The sequence below is a fragment of the Petromyzon marinus genome, chromosome 31 (assembly GCF_048934315.1).
Source record: "Petromyzon marinus isolate PM22_M1 ecotype Great Lakes invasive population chromosome 31, UKy_Petmar_22M1.pri1.0, whole genome shotgun sequence".
Lineage (NCBI taxonomy): Eukaryota > Metazoa > Chordata > Hyperoartia > Petromyzontiformes > Petromyzontidae > Petromyzon > Petromyzon marinus.
In genome coordinates this window covers 3,632,371-3,647,068 of record NC_133697.1, presented here as the reverse complement: position 1 = coordinate 3,647,068, position 14,698 = coordinate 3,632,371, and the positions used below count along the sequence as shown (strand labels likewise).

The 14,698-nt window shown below is 57.3% G+C and overlaps 1 pseudogene; it reads right to left on the bottom strand.

Annotated features, from left to right (window-relative positions):
* Positions 1–4,865: 4,865 nt before the first annotated feature.
* On the bottom strand, positions 4,866–14,143 carry LOC116947952 (arginase-2, mitochondrial-like; annotated as a pseudogene).
* Positions 14,144–14,698: the final 555 nt, after the last annotated feature.

The following is a 14,698-nucleotide window of genomic DNA, read 5'->3' as shown; positions in this document are numbered from 1 at the left end:
GGGGGCCGGCGATGTGGGTGGGGCGATGGGAGGGAGTGGGTGGGGCGATGGGAGAGAGTGGGTGGGGCGATGGGAGGGAGTGGGTGGGGCGATGGGAGGGAGTGAGTGAGGTGATGGGAGGGGGTGAGTGTGGTGATGAAAGGGAGTGGGTGTGGTGATGGAAGGGAGTGTGGCGATGGGAGGGAGGGAGTGAGTGGGGTGATGGGAGGGAGTGGGTGGGTGATGGGAGGGAATGGATGGGGTGATGGGAGGGAGTGGGGTGATGGGTGGGAGGGAGTGAGTGTGGTGATGGGAGGGAGTGAGTGTGGTGATGGGAGGGAGTGAGTGTGGTGATGGGAGGGAGTGAGTGTGGTGATGGGAGGGAGTGAGTGTGGTGATGGGAGGGAGTGAGTGGGGTGATGGGAGGGAGTGAGTGTGGTGATGGGAGGGAGTGAGTGTGGTGATGGGAGGGAGTGAGTGTGGTGATGGGAGGGAGTGAGTGTGGTGATGGGAGGGAGTGGGTGTGGTGATGAGAGGGAGTGAGTGTGGTGATGGGAGGGAGTGGGTGGGTGATGGGAGGGAGGGAGTGTGGTGATGGGAGGGAGTGGGTGTGGTGATGGGAGGGAGTGGATGCGGTGATGGGAGGGAGTGGGGTGATGGGTGGGAGGGAGTGAGTGTGATGATGGGACGGAGTGGATGGGGTGATGGGAGGGAGTGGGTGGGGTGATGGGAGGGAGGGAGTGTGGTGATGGGAGGGAGTGAGTGTGGTGATGGGAGGGAGTGGATTGGGTGATGGGAGGGAGTGAGTGTGGTGATGGGAGGGAGTGAGTGTGGTGATGGGAGGGAGTGAGTGTGGTGATGGGAGGGAGTGGGTGGGGCGATGGGAGGGAGTGGGTGTGGTGATGGGAGGGAGTGAGTGTGGGGATGGGAGGGAGTGAGTGTGGTGATGAAAAGGAGTGGGTGTGGTGATGGAAGGGAGTGTGGCGATGGGAGGGAGGGAGTGAGTGGGGTGATGGGAGGGAGTGGGTGTGGTGATGGGAGGGAGTGGATGGGGTGATGGGAGGGAGTGGGGTGATGGGTGGGAGGAGTGAGTGTGGTGATGGGAGGGAGTGGATGGGGTGATGGGAGGGAGTGAGTGTGGTGATGGGAGGGAGTGGGTGTGGTGATGGGAGGGAGTGAGTGTTGTGATGGGAGGGAGTGAGTGTGGTGATGGGAGGGAGTGAGTGTGGTGATGGGAGGGAGTGAGTGTGGTGATGGGAGGGAGTGAGTGTGGTGATGGGAGGGAGTGAGTGTGGTGATGGGAGGGAGTGAGTGTGGTGATGGGAGGGAGTGGGTGTGGTGATGGGAGGGAGTGAGTGTGGTGATGGGAGGGAGTGGGTGGGGTGATGGGAGGGAGTGGATGGGGTGATGGGAGGGAGTGGGTGGGGTGATGGGAGGGAGGGAGTGTGGTGATGGGAGGGAGTGAGTGTGGTGATGGGAGGGAGTGGGTGTGGTGATGGGAGGGAGTGGATGGGGTGATGGGAGGGATTGGGTGTGGTGATGGGAGGGAGTGGATTGGGTGATGGGAGGGAGTGAGTGGGGTGATGGGAGGGAGTGGATTGGGTGATGGGAGGGAGTGAGTGTGGTGATGGGACGGAGTGGGTGGGGCGATGGGAGAAGGGAGTGTGGTGATGGGAGGGAGTGGGTGGGGTGATGGGAGGGAGTGAGTTTAGTGATGTGAGAGTTAGTGGGGTGATGGGAAGGAGTGATTGGGGTGATGGGGGAGTGAGTGGGGTAATCGGGGAGTGAGTGGAAAGGAGTAGGGTGATGGGAGTGAGTGGGGTGATGGGAGGGAGTGAGTTGAGTGATGTGAGAGTTAGTGGGGTGATGGGAGGGAGTGAGTGGGGTGATGGGAGGGAGTGAGTTTAGTGATGTGAGAGTTAGTGGGGTGATGGGAGGGAGTGAGTGGGGTGATGGCTGGGAGTAGGGTGATGGGAGGGAGTAAGTGAGGTGACGGGAAGGAGTGATTGGGGTGATGGGGGAGTGAGTGGGGTAATGGGGGAGTGTGTGTGGTGATGGAGCAGTAAGCGTGGATGGGAGAGAGTGGGGTAATGGGGGAGTGAATGTGATGATGGGAGAGTGAGTGTGGTGATGGGATAGTGGTGATGGGAGATACAGCCATATTGTAAATTTGATGCTAAATGTATCGAGAGTTACACTTTTTACGTACGATTTTATTGAGGGATTGTGTTGTGTTGGTGTGGTCTGGGACTGTTTTTACTGTTGGTTTACTGCCTTTCCCAAACTTGGGAATTGATTATGCAATTCGAACTTATATACTTTATTTATTTAAGTGGCACCACGGTGGCTAGGAGATGTCATCTTCCTCCCCCTGTTCGCGTGGATATTTTCTCCGGGTCCTCCGGGTTTTCCCTCCACATTTACAAACACGCTTTGAAATTATTTCTCAGATTATTTTTTGCTGCCATAAATGTAAACACGATAAACCACTTTGTTGAGCTATCATTCGTTGCCAGGTCGCTTTTGAAAGCGACCTGGCCTTACTTGGAAAATGTAAAAATATTTCTTTATTAAAAAATATATATATATTTTGTAAATGATTTGTTTAGCTTTCCAACACTTTGCACTCTCATCGTGTTTGTGTACTGTTTGTTGTGGTAACGTGCTCACGTCCTGCCCGTATTGGACATCTGTGAACAAGATTTTTGTAGCTCATCGGATTCCTCCAGTCTAAATAAGAACAGTATTCTCATTCTGTGTTGATGGGTAATTGCCTGGCCTCGTGAGACCTCGCAAGCCAAGCATGCTGCAGCCTGGAACTGTGACTCGGCACTCACGCCAGTGGAACTCGGTGCAGAAACATAAATCCATTGTTGTACCATACTCCTATGCTTCTACGTCCATGCTCTCTCACCTTCACCATCCTGCGCTCACCAGCGCGTTTAAGTATGATCGAACAACTCACGACCCGCACGGCGTTGGGAGGCGCCCTCATCAAGCAGTGTATTGTCACGAACATGTTACTGGTAGGAAACTCCTGGTTACACCAGCCCACAGGGGATTATTGTGTCCGTCCGTCGTGCATCCAAAAATGGGAGGGGTGGGGCTGGGTGGAGAGGGAGGGGCTGGGTGGGGAGGGGCTGGGTGGAGAGGGAGGGGCTGGGTGGAGAGGGTGGGGAGGGGCTGGGTGGGGAGGGTGGGGCTGGGTGGGGAGGGGCTGGGTGGGGAGGGTGGGGCTGGGTGGGGGGTGGGAGGGGTGGGGCTGGATGGGGAGGGGCTGGTCACCCCGTGGTGCTCTTATAAAACTCAACGTTTAACCTACTCACGCCTGCTTGTGCCCGCCCTCACAGTCGGGCATATTTGCGGAATACACCACGTGGTGCCGCCGTTGACCCTGGCCATTGACCGAGCAACCCAACGTTCCTACCAGCTCCCTCCGCAGGAATGTGTTAACAATGCTACGGCATCCTCCCCGCCGTGGTGTACGCTGTAGCTACACACGAAGTTCGTGACTGCGGAGTGTGGAGGACGCGGGGCGGGGGTAGGGGGGCTAGTGGGGGTGCAGAACCCTGCTCAGGGGGTACCAGGGTTAGGGTCCTGGGACCCCGTCCCCCTCCCCGGCGGGATCGGGATCTGCCCCCTACCCTGGGGGTCCTACCGCCGAGGGAGCGTCGTGGAGACCGCAAAGCCCGAGGGAAACGCAGGGCGCGCTGCAGGTTCGCTCCGAGTTGCGCCCCAGTGTTCCCATGGGCCAGAGACGGTCTCGTGGAATGTTTTCGAGAGCTCACGCCCCGGTTGAAACGAAGTCGGATTAAGGGGAACAACATCGCTGTAAATCGCCGTTACGCGCGCGCGCGCACCAGATGATTGCTAAACAAGAGCCAGGCAGCGTGACGTGAATACTGAAAGCGCGCGTTCAGTTTAATCGGCGTTGGACGCGTCACGCGCGATACCCATACATACAAATATAAAGGTCCCCCCTATAGCCTTAACAGACTGTTGGGACAAGGGCCGGTACGGCACATGTTTGAGTGTGTGGCCAGCACCACACGCGGCTGCTTTCGTCTATCCCCGTCGCGATGTTTTACCCATCGCACCGGACGCTCACGTGAGGCCGAGTCAACCCAAGTTAGGGCGCGGACCGGCGCCACCCGTGCTCACGACTACTGCGGCAACTTATTGGCAGTGCGGTGGCCCGGGGGGCGATGCCGTCGGAGAAGAGGGCCGATACCCATCGGCTGTCTCCCACACGGCGCTCGCAGCGGCCGCCGGGAGCTCTGGACGGGTGCGAGGGGCTGGTGACCCCCTCCGCCTTCAATTACCATTACCACTACACCGCACGTACACCGCACGTACTCGACAATACGTAGATTCCCCGTGTAGCCTTAGCAGACTTTCTCAGGCAAGTGATGTTTGTTATTGAGCACCTATGAAGGCCGGAACGGTACACGAGGGGATGGGGTGGCCAGAACCACGCCCGACCGCCTTTGTCTCCCTATTGGCGAAGTTTACACACCGCACCAGGTACTCGTTTTAAACTTACCGTATTTCCCCGCATATAGCCCGCATACGCATATAACCCGCAGATGCATATACCCTGCAAAAATAGCGTTTTATGTAAAACACATTTCAGATAGCCCGCACCTCCATATACGCCGCAGGGTCTTGTTTTGTTTGTAAAACGTGGTATACCCCGCAGGTTATATGCGGGAAAATACGGTAATCAAATGAGTACCTGGTGCGGTAGGGAGGCCCAGGACCGGTTCAGGTAATCGTCACTGGGGTTGGCCGTGAGCGGGAATGGAACTCGGGTCGCCGGGTTCATAGCGCAGTGCGAAAACCGCTACACATCCGCTCCCCACTACACACACACAATATCCCTAACTCTACTTGACTGGATGCTCTGTCCGTTTGGGCCAGGGGTCGGCAACCTTTCGAAGAAGAAGAAGGAGAGCCATTTAGCTTGTTCGTGTCTTTGACCAAAATATTTCGAGGGCCACATCACACGCAGAGAGAGCCACTTGTACACAGCAGCAGGCATGCAGAAGATGACAACAGACATTCTGCCGAAAATAAACAAAATAGGTGATGGAGTCAATTGCGTCTAGGTACTTCGCCCCCCCCCCCCTTAGTTACTCTTTAACAATGCAGTTTGACTTTTGATGTCACAAAGACGCTAAACACTGCATCTGTGGGAAAATAGGTTTCTATTCACGACGGGGTTTCCAGGAACACCTTGTGTCGTAAAAGCGGGGACCACCTGTGCTACATTTCAGAGTGCGAAGAACCGAATAAAGTCAATTTTTATTTCATAAAACGGCTTCCCACAAAGGGGCAGCCAAAGAGCCGCATGTGGCTCCGGAGCCGCAGGTCCGTGCGATACGAACCAAGATCCCACGCCTGAGCCACGTGTAGCTTGGGTCGCAGGGTTCGCGCTGCCACGGATTTCTAGCGGTGGGGGGGTTCGTGCGTGCGCCTGGTGCCCGTGCTTCTCTTCCTCCGAGTGGGGGGGCCTCGCCCGGACCGGCAGGGAGTACGAGGGGGCGTGGGAGCCCCCGCGCGCGCGGCCCAGGCAGGAGAGCACCACCTCGACTCCCAGGCTCACCATGGCCACCACCGCGTCGCACCCCTCGCCGCCGCCGCCCACGCGCGGGTTCACCTCCACCAGGTCCAGCGCGCCCAGCGAGCCTGGGGTGGGACACGCGGGGAGACCACGGCAAGGTGGAGGTAATGGATGGGGAGGGGAAGGCGATGAAGTGGCGGCGGAGGAGGAGTGGGGATAGCGGGAGGGATGGAGAAGCCGGAAGGTGGTGCGGAGGGTGGCGGTGGAGGGAGAGGAGAGAGAGGGATGCAGGAGCGGAGGTAGTGGAAGGGATGGAGGGTGGTCGAGGTAGTGGAAGGGATGGAGGGTGGTCGAGGTAGTGGAAGAGATGGAGGGTGGTCGAGGTAGTGGAAGGGATGGTGGGTGGAGATTGAGGAGCACGAGGGTGGAGGGAGGATTATGTAGATGGAGGAGTGGAAGTTTTGCAGGAGGAGGTAATGGAGGATAGTCGAGCTGGTGGAGGTGAGGGAGGGTAGTCGAGGTGGTCGAGGTGGTGGAGGTGATGGTGGGTGGTCGAGGTGGTGGAGGTGATGGAAGGGTGGTCGAGGTGGCGGAGGTGATGGATGGTGGTCGAGGTGGTGGAGGTGATGGAGGGTGGTCGAGATTTTCGAGGTGATGGAGGTGATGGAGGGTGGTTGAGGTGTTGGAGGTGATGGAGGGTGATCGAGGTGGTGGAAGTGATGGAGGGTGATCGAGGTGGACGCTCTCCCCGCTCACCCGTGGCGTGCACCTCCTCAGCGTTGAAGATCCCCTCCCTGTGCGTGAGCCCCCCCCCCCCCTCACCAGGGTCCCCGTGGCGGGGGCCACGCTCGGGTCGAACGCGTCGATGTCAAAGCTGAGGTAGAGCGGCCTGCGGCATCTGGGGTCACGCGGGGTCCCATCCACAGGATCAGGAAAAGGTAAACATTTGGGGTCATGTTACAGTTAGGGATAGGGCAACATTTGAGGACTTAATTGCTGCATATTGTGTTCGGGTTAGGCTCGGGTTAATCCCTTGGCTACATTTATCTTTTGAGATCTAATTCGGGGTTAGGAGTTGGAAGAAAGTTTTTAGGGCTATGTGGCTAGTTAGAGATAGGGTTAAAATTGGAGCTATTATTGTGCTCAGGGTTAAAACTGGTTTAGGGTTTGGAACTGGGTTTGGATTAGAGATGGAGGCACCTGGGCATGAGATGATCCAGCGCCATCTCCACCACCTTCTGGATGCCCAGCAGGTCCACATGTACAAGTGTCTCATCCCGGGCGACTTGAGGATGACGCTGCGTGACACGCGACCTTGGCTCGACGCGGACACGGAGCAGGTGCAAGGGGATTCCGCTACCCACCCCCCCCCCCCCCCCCCCGAGACTCCCTGATCTCCGCTGAGCTCCCTTTAACCTCATGGACACCCCTGAACTCCTCATGAACCTTGCTAACACGTGCGTGGCTATAAACCCGGGCAGAAGTCATTCGGGGTCATCTGGAGCAGGGTGCTGCCCTTTCCACAGAACGGGTCCGCCCGTCTCCCCCTGTCCCCCCCACCCCACCGTCCTCACGCCCCTGCGGGGTGCACCAAGCGGACGGGGGGTCACCTCTCAGCGGGGTCCACGTCCCTGAGCCCAATGTAGGCGAGGTCCCTCGCCAGCAGGCAGGGCGACAGCCACGAGAACCCGGGCAGCGCCGGCACCTGCGGGGGACGGCACGGAGAGGGCAGCGGTGGCATTGGGGAGGGTGGTGGGGCGCGGGGGGGGGGGGGGACGCGGACACCTCGCCCACACCGTGGGGGACATGGGAGGCGGGGGGGGCACCGGCACTCGCCTCGTCATGCAGCTCGCGCAGCAGGAAGGCCACGGGCTGCTCGTGCAGGTTCCCCGTGGGGGTGGTGAGCGGCGTGTTGACGTCCGCGTCAGCGTCCACCCACAGCACGGACAAGTCGGGCCGCTCCCGCATGTAGCCCGACACCGAGCCGATAGCCAGGCTGGGGGCGGGGGGGACGGGGGGGGGGCACGGGGTCGCAGGGGTCACGGGGGGTGAGAGACGCGAGGTCAGAAGGGGAGAGACGGGAGGTCAGAAGGGGAGAGACGGAGGGCGAGGATGATATAGGGGTGAGTAGGGGAGAGTAGTGATGGTGGTAGTAGTGATGATGGTAGTGATGGTAGTGCTGGTATTTGTGGTGGTGGTGGTGGTAGCGATGGTGGTAGTGATGGCAGTGCTGGTATTTGTGGTGGTGGTGGTAGTGATGGTGGTAGTGATGGTAGTGCTGGTATTCGTGGAGGTGGTAGTGATGGTAGTAGTTATGGTAGTGCTGGTATTTGTAGTGGTGGTAGCGATGGTGGTAGTGATGGTAGTGCTGGTATTCATGGTGGTGGTAGTGATGGTGGTAGTGATGGTAGTAGTGATGGTAGTGCTGGTATCCGTGGTGGTGGTGGTAGTGATGGTGTTAGTGATGGTAGTGCTGGTATCCGTGGTGGTGGTAGTGATGGTGGTAGTGATGGTGGTAGTGATGGTTGTAGTGATGGTAGTGCTGGTATCCGTGGTGGTGGTAGTGATGGTGGTAGTGATGGTAGTAGTGATGGTAGTGCTGGTATTCATGGTGGTGGTAGTGATGGTGGTAGTGATGGTAGTAGTGATGGTAGTGCTGGTATTCATGGTGGTGGTAGTGATGGTAGTGCTGGTATCCGTGGTGGTGGTAGTGATGGTGGTAGTGATGGTAGTAGTGATGGTAGTGCTGGTATTCATGGTGGTGGTAGTGATGGTGGTAGTGATGGTAGTAGTGATGGTAGTGCTGGTATTCGTGGTGGTGGTAGTGATGGTGGTAGTGATGGTGGTAGTGATGGTAGTAGTGATGGTAGTGCTGGTATCCGTGGTGGTAGTGATGGTGGTAGTGATGGTAGTAGTGATGGTAGTGCTGGTATTCATGGTGGTGGTAGTGATGGTAGTGCTGGTATTCATGGTGGTGGTGGTGTCACGTGTGGTCTCCACCCAGCGTCACGCAGCAGCTCCCGTCCTGCACCGCCCGGCTCACCGCCTGCGCCAGCTGCTGCGACCCACGGCCCCATCAGCCCCCGCAGCCCCCGCAGCCCCCCATTCCCCTCTCTCTGGGGGGCCTCGGCGAACTCCAGATCCCCATAGTCCAGCACGGAGCAGCCTGGGGGGCACGGGGGGAGGGGCAGGAGGGGTGTCCCGGTGAGCACTTTGGATGGTACATAGGAATTGGGGGAAGAAGTGATGATGGTGGTGATGGGTCTCGGTGATGGTAATGATGGGTCTGGGTGATGGTAGTGTTGATGGTGGTGATGGGTCTGGGTGATGGCAGTGATGATGGTGGTGATGGGTTTGGGTGATGGTAGTGTTGATGGTGGTGATGGGTCTGGGTGATGCTAGTGTTGATGGTGGTGATGGGTCTGGGTGATGGCAGTGTTGATGGTGGTGATGGGTCTGGGTGATGGTAGTGTTGATGGTGGTGATGGGTCTGGGTGATGCTAGTGTTGATGGTGGTGATGGGTCTGGGTGATGGCAGTGTTGATGGTGGTGATGGGTCTGGGTGATGGTAGTGTTGATGGTGGTGATGGGTCTGGGTGATGGCAGTGTTGATAGTGGTGATGGGTCTGGGTGATGGCAGTGTTGATGGTCGTGATGGGTCTGGGTGATGGCAGTGTTGATGGTGGTGATGGGTCTGGGGGATGGCAGTGATGATGGTGGTGATGGGTCTGGGTGATGGCAGTGATGATGGTGGTGATGGGTCTGGGTGACGGTAGTGTTGATGGTGGTGATGGGTCTGGGTGATGGCAGTGTTGATGGTGGTGATGGGTCTGGGTGATGGTAGTGTTGATGGTGGTGATGGGTCTGGGTTATGCTAGTGTTGATGGTGGTGATGGGTCTGGGTGATGGCAGTGTTGATGGTGGTGATGGGTCTGGGTGATGGCAGTGTTGATGGTGGTGATGGGTCTCTGCGATGGCAGTGATGATAGTGGTGATGGGTTTGTGTTATGGCAGTGATGATGGTGGTGATGGGTCTGGGTGATGGTAGTGTTGATGGTAGTGATGGGTCTGGGTGATGGCAGTGATGATGGTGGTGATGGGTCTGGGTGATGGCAGTGATGATGGTGGTGATGGGTCTAGGTGATGGCAGTGTTGGTGGTGGTGATGGGTCTGGGTGATGGCAGTGATGATGGTGGTGATGGGTCTGGGTGATGGTAGTGATGATGGTGGTGATGGGTCTGGGTGATGGCAGTGATGATGGTGGTGATGGGTCTGGGTGATGGCAGTGATGATGGTGGTGATGGGTCTGGGTGATGGCAGTGATGATGGTGGTGATGGGTCTGGGTGATGGCAGTGATGATGGTGGTGATGGGTCTGGGTGATGGCAGTGATGGTGGTGATGGGTCTGGGTGATGGCAGTGATGATGGTGGTGATGGGTCTGGGTGATGGCAGTGATGATGGTTGTGATGGGTCTGGGTGATGGCAGTGATGATGGTGGTGATGGGTCTGGGTGATGGCAGTGATGATGGTGGTGATGGGTCTGGGTGATGGCAGTGTTGATGGTGGTGATGGGTCTGGGTGATGGCAGTGATGATGGTGGGTCTGGGTGATGGCAGTGATGATGGTGGTGATGGGTCTGGGTGATGGCAGTGATGATGGTGGTGATGGGTCTGGGTGATGGCAGTGATGATGGTTGTGATGGGTCTGGGTGATGGCAGTGATGATGGTGGTGATGGGTCTGGGTGATGGCAGTGATGATGGTGGTGATGGGTCTGGGTGATGGCAGTGTTGATGGTGGTGATGGGTCTGGGTGATGGCAGTGATGATGGTGGGTCTGGGTGATGGCAGTGATGATGGTGGTGATGGGTCTGGGTGATGGCAGTGATGATGGTGGTGATGGGTCTGGGTGATGGCAGTGATGATGGTAGTGATGGGTCTGGGTGATGGCAGTGTTGATGGTGGTGATGGTTCTGGGTGATGGCAGTGATGATGGTGGTGATGGGTCTGGGTGATGGCAGTGATGATGGTGGTGATGGGTCTGGGTGATGGCAGTGATGATGGTATTGATGGGTCTGGGTGATGGCAGTGTTGATGGTGGTGATGGGTCTGGGTAATGGCAGTGATGATGGTGGTGATGGGTCTGGGTGATGGTAGTGTTGATGGTGGTGATGGGTCTGGGTGATGGCAGTGATGATGGTGGTGATGGGTCTGGGTGATGGCAGTGTTGATGGCAGTGTTGATGGTTGTGATGGGTCTGGGTGATGGCAGTGATGATGGTGGTGATGGGTCTGGGTGATGGCAGTGATGATGGTGGGTCTGGGTGATGGCAGTGATGATGGTGGGTCTGGGTGATGGCAGTGATGATGGTGGTGATGGGTCTGGGTGATGGCAGTGATGATGGTGGTGATGGGTCTGGGTGATGGCAGTGATGATGGTGGTGATGGGTCTGGGTGATGGCAGTGATGATGGTGGTGATGGGTCTGGGTGATGGCAGTGATGATGGTGGTGATGGGTGATGGCAGTGATGATGGTGGTGATGGGTCTGGGTGATGGCAGTGATGATGGTGGTGATGGGTGATGGCAGTGATGATGGTGGTGATGGGTGATGGCAGCGATGATGGTGGTGATGGGTCTGGGTGATGGCAGTGATGATGGTGGTGATGGGTCTGGGTGATGGCAGTGTTGATGGTGGTGATGGGTCTGGGTGATGGCAGTGATGATGGTGGGTCTAGGTGATGGCAGTGATGATGGTGGTGATGGGTCTGGGTGATGGCAGTGATGATGGTGGTGATGGGTGATGGCAGTGATGATGGTGGTGATGGGTCTAGGTGATGGCAGTGATGATGGTGGTGATGGGTCTGGGTGATGGCAGTGATGATGGTGGTGATGGGTGATGGCAGTGATGATGGTGGTGATGGGTCTAGGTGATGGCAGTGATGATGGGTCTGGGTGATGGCAGTGATGATGGTGGTGATGGGTCTAGGTGATGGTGGTGATGGGTCTGGGTGATGGCAGTGATGATGGTGGGTCTAGGTGATGGCAGTGATGATGGTGGTGATGGGTCTGGGTGATGGCAGTGATGATGGTGGTGATGGGTGATGGCAGTGATGATGGTGGTGATGGGTCTAGGTGATGGCAGTGATGATGGTGGTGATGGGTCTGGATGATGGCAGTGATGATGGTGGTGATGGGTGATGGCAGTGATGATGGTGGTGATGGGTCTGGGTGATGGCAGTGATGATGGTGGTGATGGGTCTGGGTGATGGCCGTGATGATGGTGGTGATGGGTCTGGGTGATGGCAGTGATGATGGTGGTGATGGGTCTGGGTGATGGCAGTGATGATGGTGGTGATGGGTCTGGGTGATGGCAGTGATGATGGTTGTGATGGGTCTGGGTGATGGCAGTGATGATGGTGGTGATGAGTCTGGGTGATGGCAGTGATGATGGTGGTGATGGGTCTGGGTGATGGCAGTGTTGATGGTGGTGATGGGTCTGGGTGATGGCAGTGATGATGGTGGGTCTGGGTGATGGCAGTGATGATGGTGGTGATGGGTCTGGGTGATGGCAGTGATGATGGTGGTGATGGGTCTGGGTGATGGCAGTGATGATGGTTGTGATGGGTCTGGGTGATGGCAGTGATGATGGTGGTGATGGGTCTGGGTGATGGCAGTGATGATGGTGGTCATGGGTCTGGGTGATGGCAGTGTTAATAGTGGTGATGGGTCTGGGTGATGGCAGTGATGATGGTGGGTCTGGGTGATGGCAGTGATGATGGTGGTGATGGGTCTGGGTGATGGCAGTGATGATGGTGGTGATGGGTCTGGGTGATGGCAGTGATGATGGTAGTGATGGGTCTGGGTGATGGCAGTGTTGATGGTGGTAATGGTTCTGGGTGATGGCAGTGATGATGGTGGTGATGGGTCTGGGTGATGGCAGTGATGATGGTGGTGATGGGTCTGGGTGATGGCAGTGATGATGGTAGTGATGGGTCTGGGTGATGGCAGTGTTGATGGTGGTGATGGGTCTGGGTAATGGCAGTGATGATGGTGGTGATGGGTCTGGGTGATGGTAGTGTTGATGGTGGTGATGGGTCTGGGTGATGGCAGTGATGATGGTGGTGATGGGTCTGGGTGATGGCAGTGTTGATGGCAGTGTTGATGGTTGTGATGGGTCTGGGTGATGGCAGTGATGATGGTGGTGATGGGTCTGGGTGATGGCAGTGATGATGGTGGGTCTGGGTGATGGCAGTGATGATGGTGGGTCTGGGTGATGGCAGTGATGATGGTGGTGATGGGTCTGGGTGATGGCAGTGATGATGGTGGTGATGATGGTGGTGATGGGTCTGGGTGATGGCAGTGATGATGGTTGTGATGGGTCTGGGTGATGGCAGTGATGATGGTGGTGATGGGTGATGGCAGTGATGATGGTGGTGATGGGTCTGGGTGATGGCAGTGATGATGGTGGTGATGGGTGATGGCAGTGATGATGGTGGTGATGGGTCTGGGTGATGGCAGTGATGATGGTGGTGATGGGTCTGAGTGATGGCAGTGTTGATGGTGGTGATGGGTCTGGGTGATGGCAGTGATGATGGTGGGTCTAGGTGATGGCAGTGATGATGGTGGTGATGGGTCTGGGTGATGGCAGTGATGATGGTGGTGATGGGTGATGGCAGTGATGATGGTGGTGATGGGTCTAGGTGATGGCAGTGATGATGGTCGTGATGGGTCTGGGTGATGGCAGTGATGATGGTGGTGATGGGTGATGGCAGTGATGATGGTGGTGATGGGTCTAGGTGATGGCAGTGATGATGGTGGTGATAGGTCTGCGTGATGGCAGTGATGATGGTGGTGATGGGTGATGGCAGTGATGATGGTGGTGATGAGTCTGGGTGATGGCAGTGATGATGGTGGTGATGGGTCTGGGTGATGGCAGTGATGATGGTTGTGATGGGTCTAGGTGATGGTGGTGATGGGTCTGGGTGATGGCAGTGATGATGGTGGGTCTAGGTGATGGCAGTGATGATGGTGGTGATGGGTCTGGGTGATGGCAGTGACGATGGTGGTGATGGGTGATGGCAGTGATTATGGTGGTGATGGGTCTAGGTGATGGCAGTGATGATGGTGGTGATGGGTCTGGGTGATGGCAGTGATGATGGTGGTGATGGGTGATGGCAGTGATGATGGTGGTGATGGGTCTAGGTGATGGCAGTGATGATGGTGGTGATGGGTCTGGGTGATGGCAGTGATGATGGTGGTGATGGGTGATGGCAGTGATGATGGTGGTGATGAGTCTGGGTGATGGCAGTGATGATGGTGGTGATGGGTCTGGGTGATGGCAGTGATGATGGTGGTGATGGGTCTAGGTGATGGTGGTGATGGGTCTGGGTGATGGCAGTGATGATGGTGGTGATGGGTCTGGGTGATGGCAGTGATGATGGTGGTGATGGGTCTAGGTGATGGTGGTGATGGGTCTGGGTGATGGCAGTGTTGATGGTGGTGATGGGTGATGGCAGTGATGATGGTGGCTACTCACCAATGTCCTCCAGGCGAGACACCACACCCGCTTCCCTCATTAGACGCGGCGCCTCCTCCACCCCCATCCACTTCTGCACGGGGAAGTGGGGGGGGGGCACGGGGAAGTGGGGGGGGGCACGGGGAAGTGGAGGGTGTCACGGGGAAGTGGGGGGGGGCACGAGGAAGTGGAGAGGGGCACGGGGAAGTGGAGGGGGGCACGGGGAAGTAGAGGGGGGCACGGGGAAGTGGAGGGGGTCACGGGGAAGTGAGGGGGGCACGGGGAAGTGGAGGCGGGCACGGGGAAGTGGAGGGGGGGACGGGGAAGTGGAGGGGAGGCACAGGGAAGTGGAGGGGGCACGGGGGAGTGGAGGGGGGCACGGGGAAGTGAAGGGGGGCACGGGGAAGTCGAGGGGGGCACGGGAAGTGGGGGGCGGAGTGCGATATTCGAGGGCCTTCTTCATGGCCTCGTCTCGTCAGTGTCAGACCATAGAATGCCAAAAGACGAACAGTACGAAGACAATGCACCTATCAGAGCACAACAAGGCCCCATGATGAATCTAATTCCACCGAAAGCCAGGTTCTGTGTCGTGGTGCCAGGTTCTGTGTCGTGGTGCCAGGTTCTGTATCGTGGATCCAGGTTC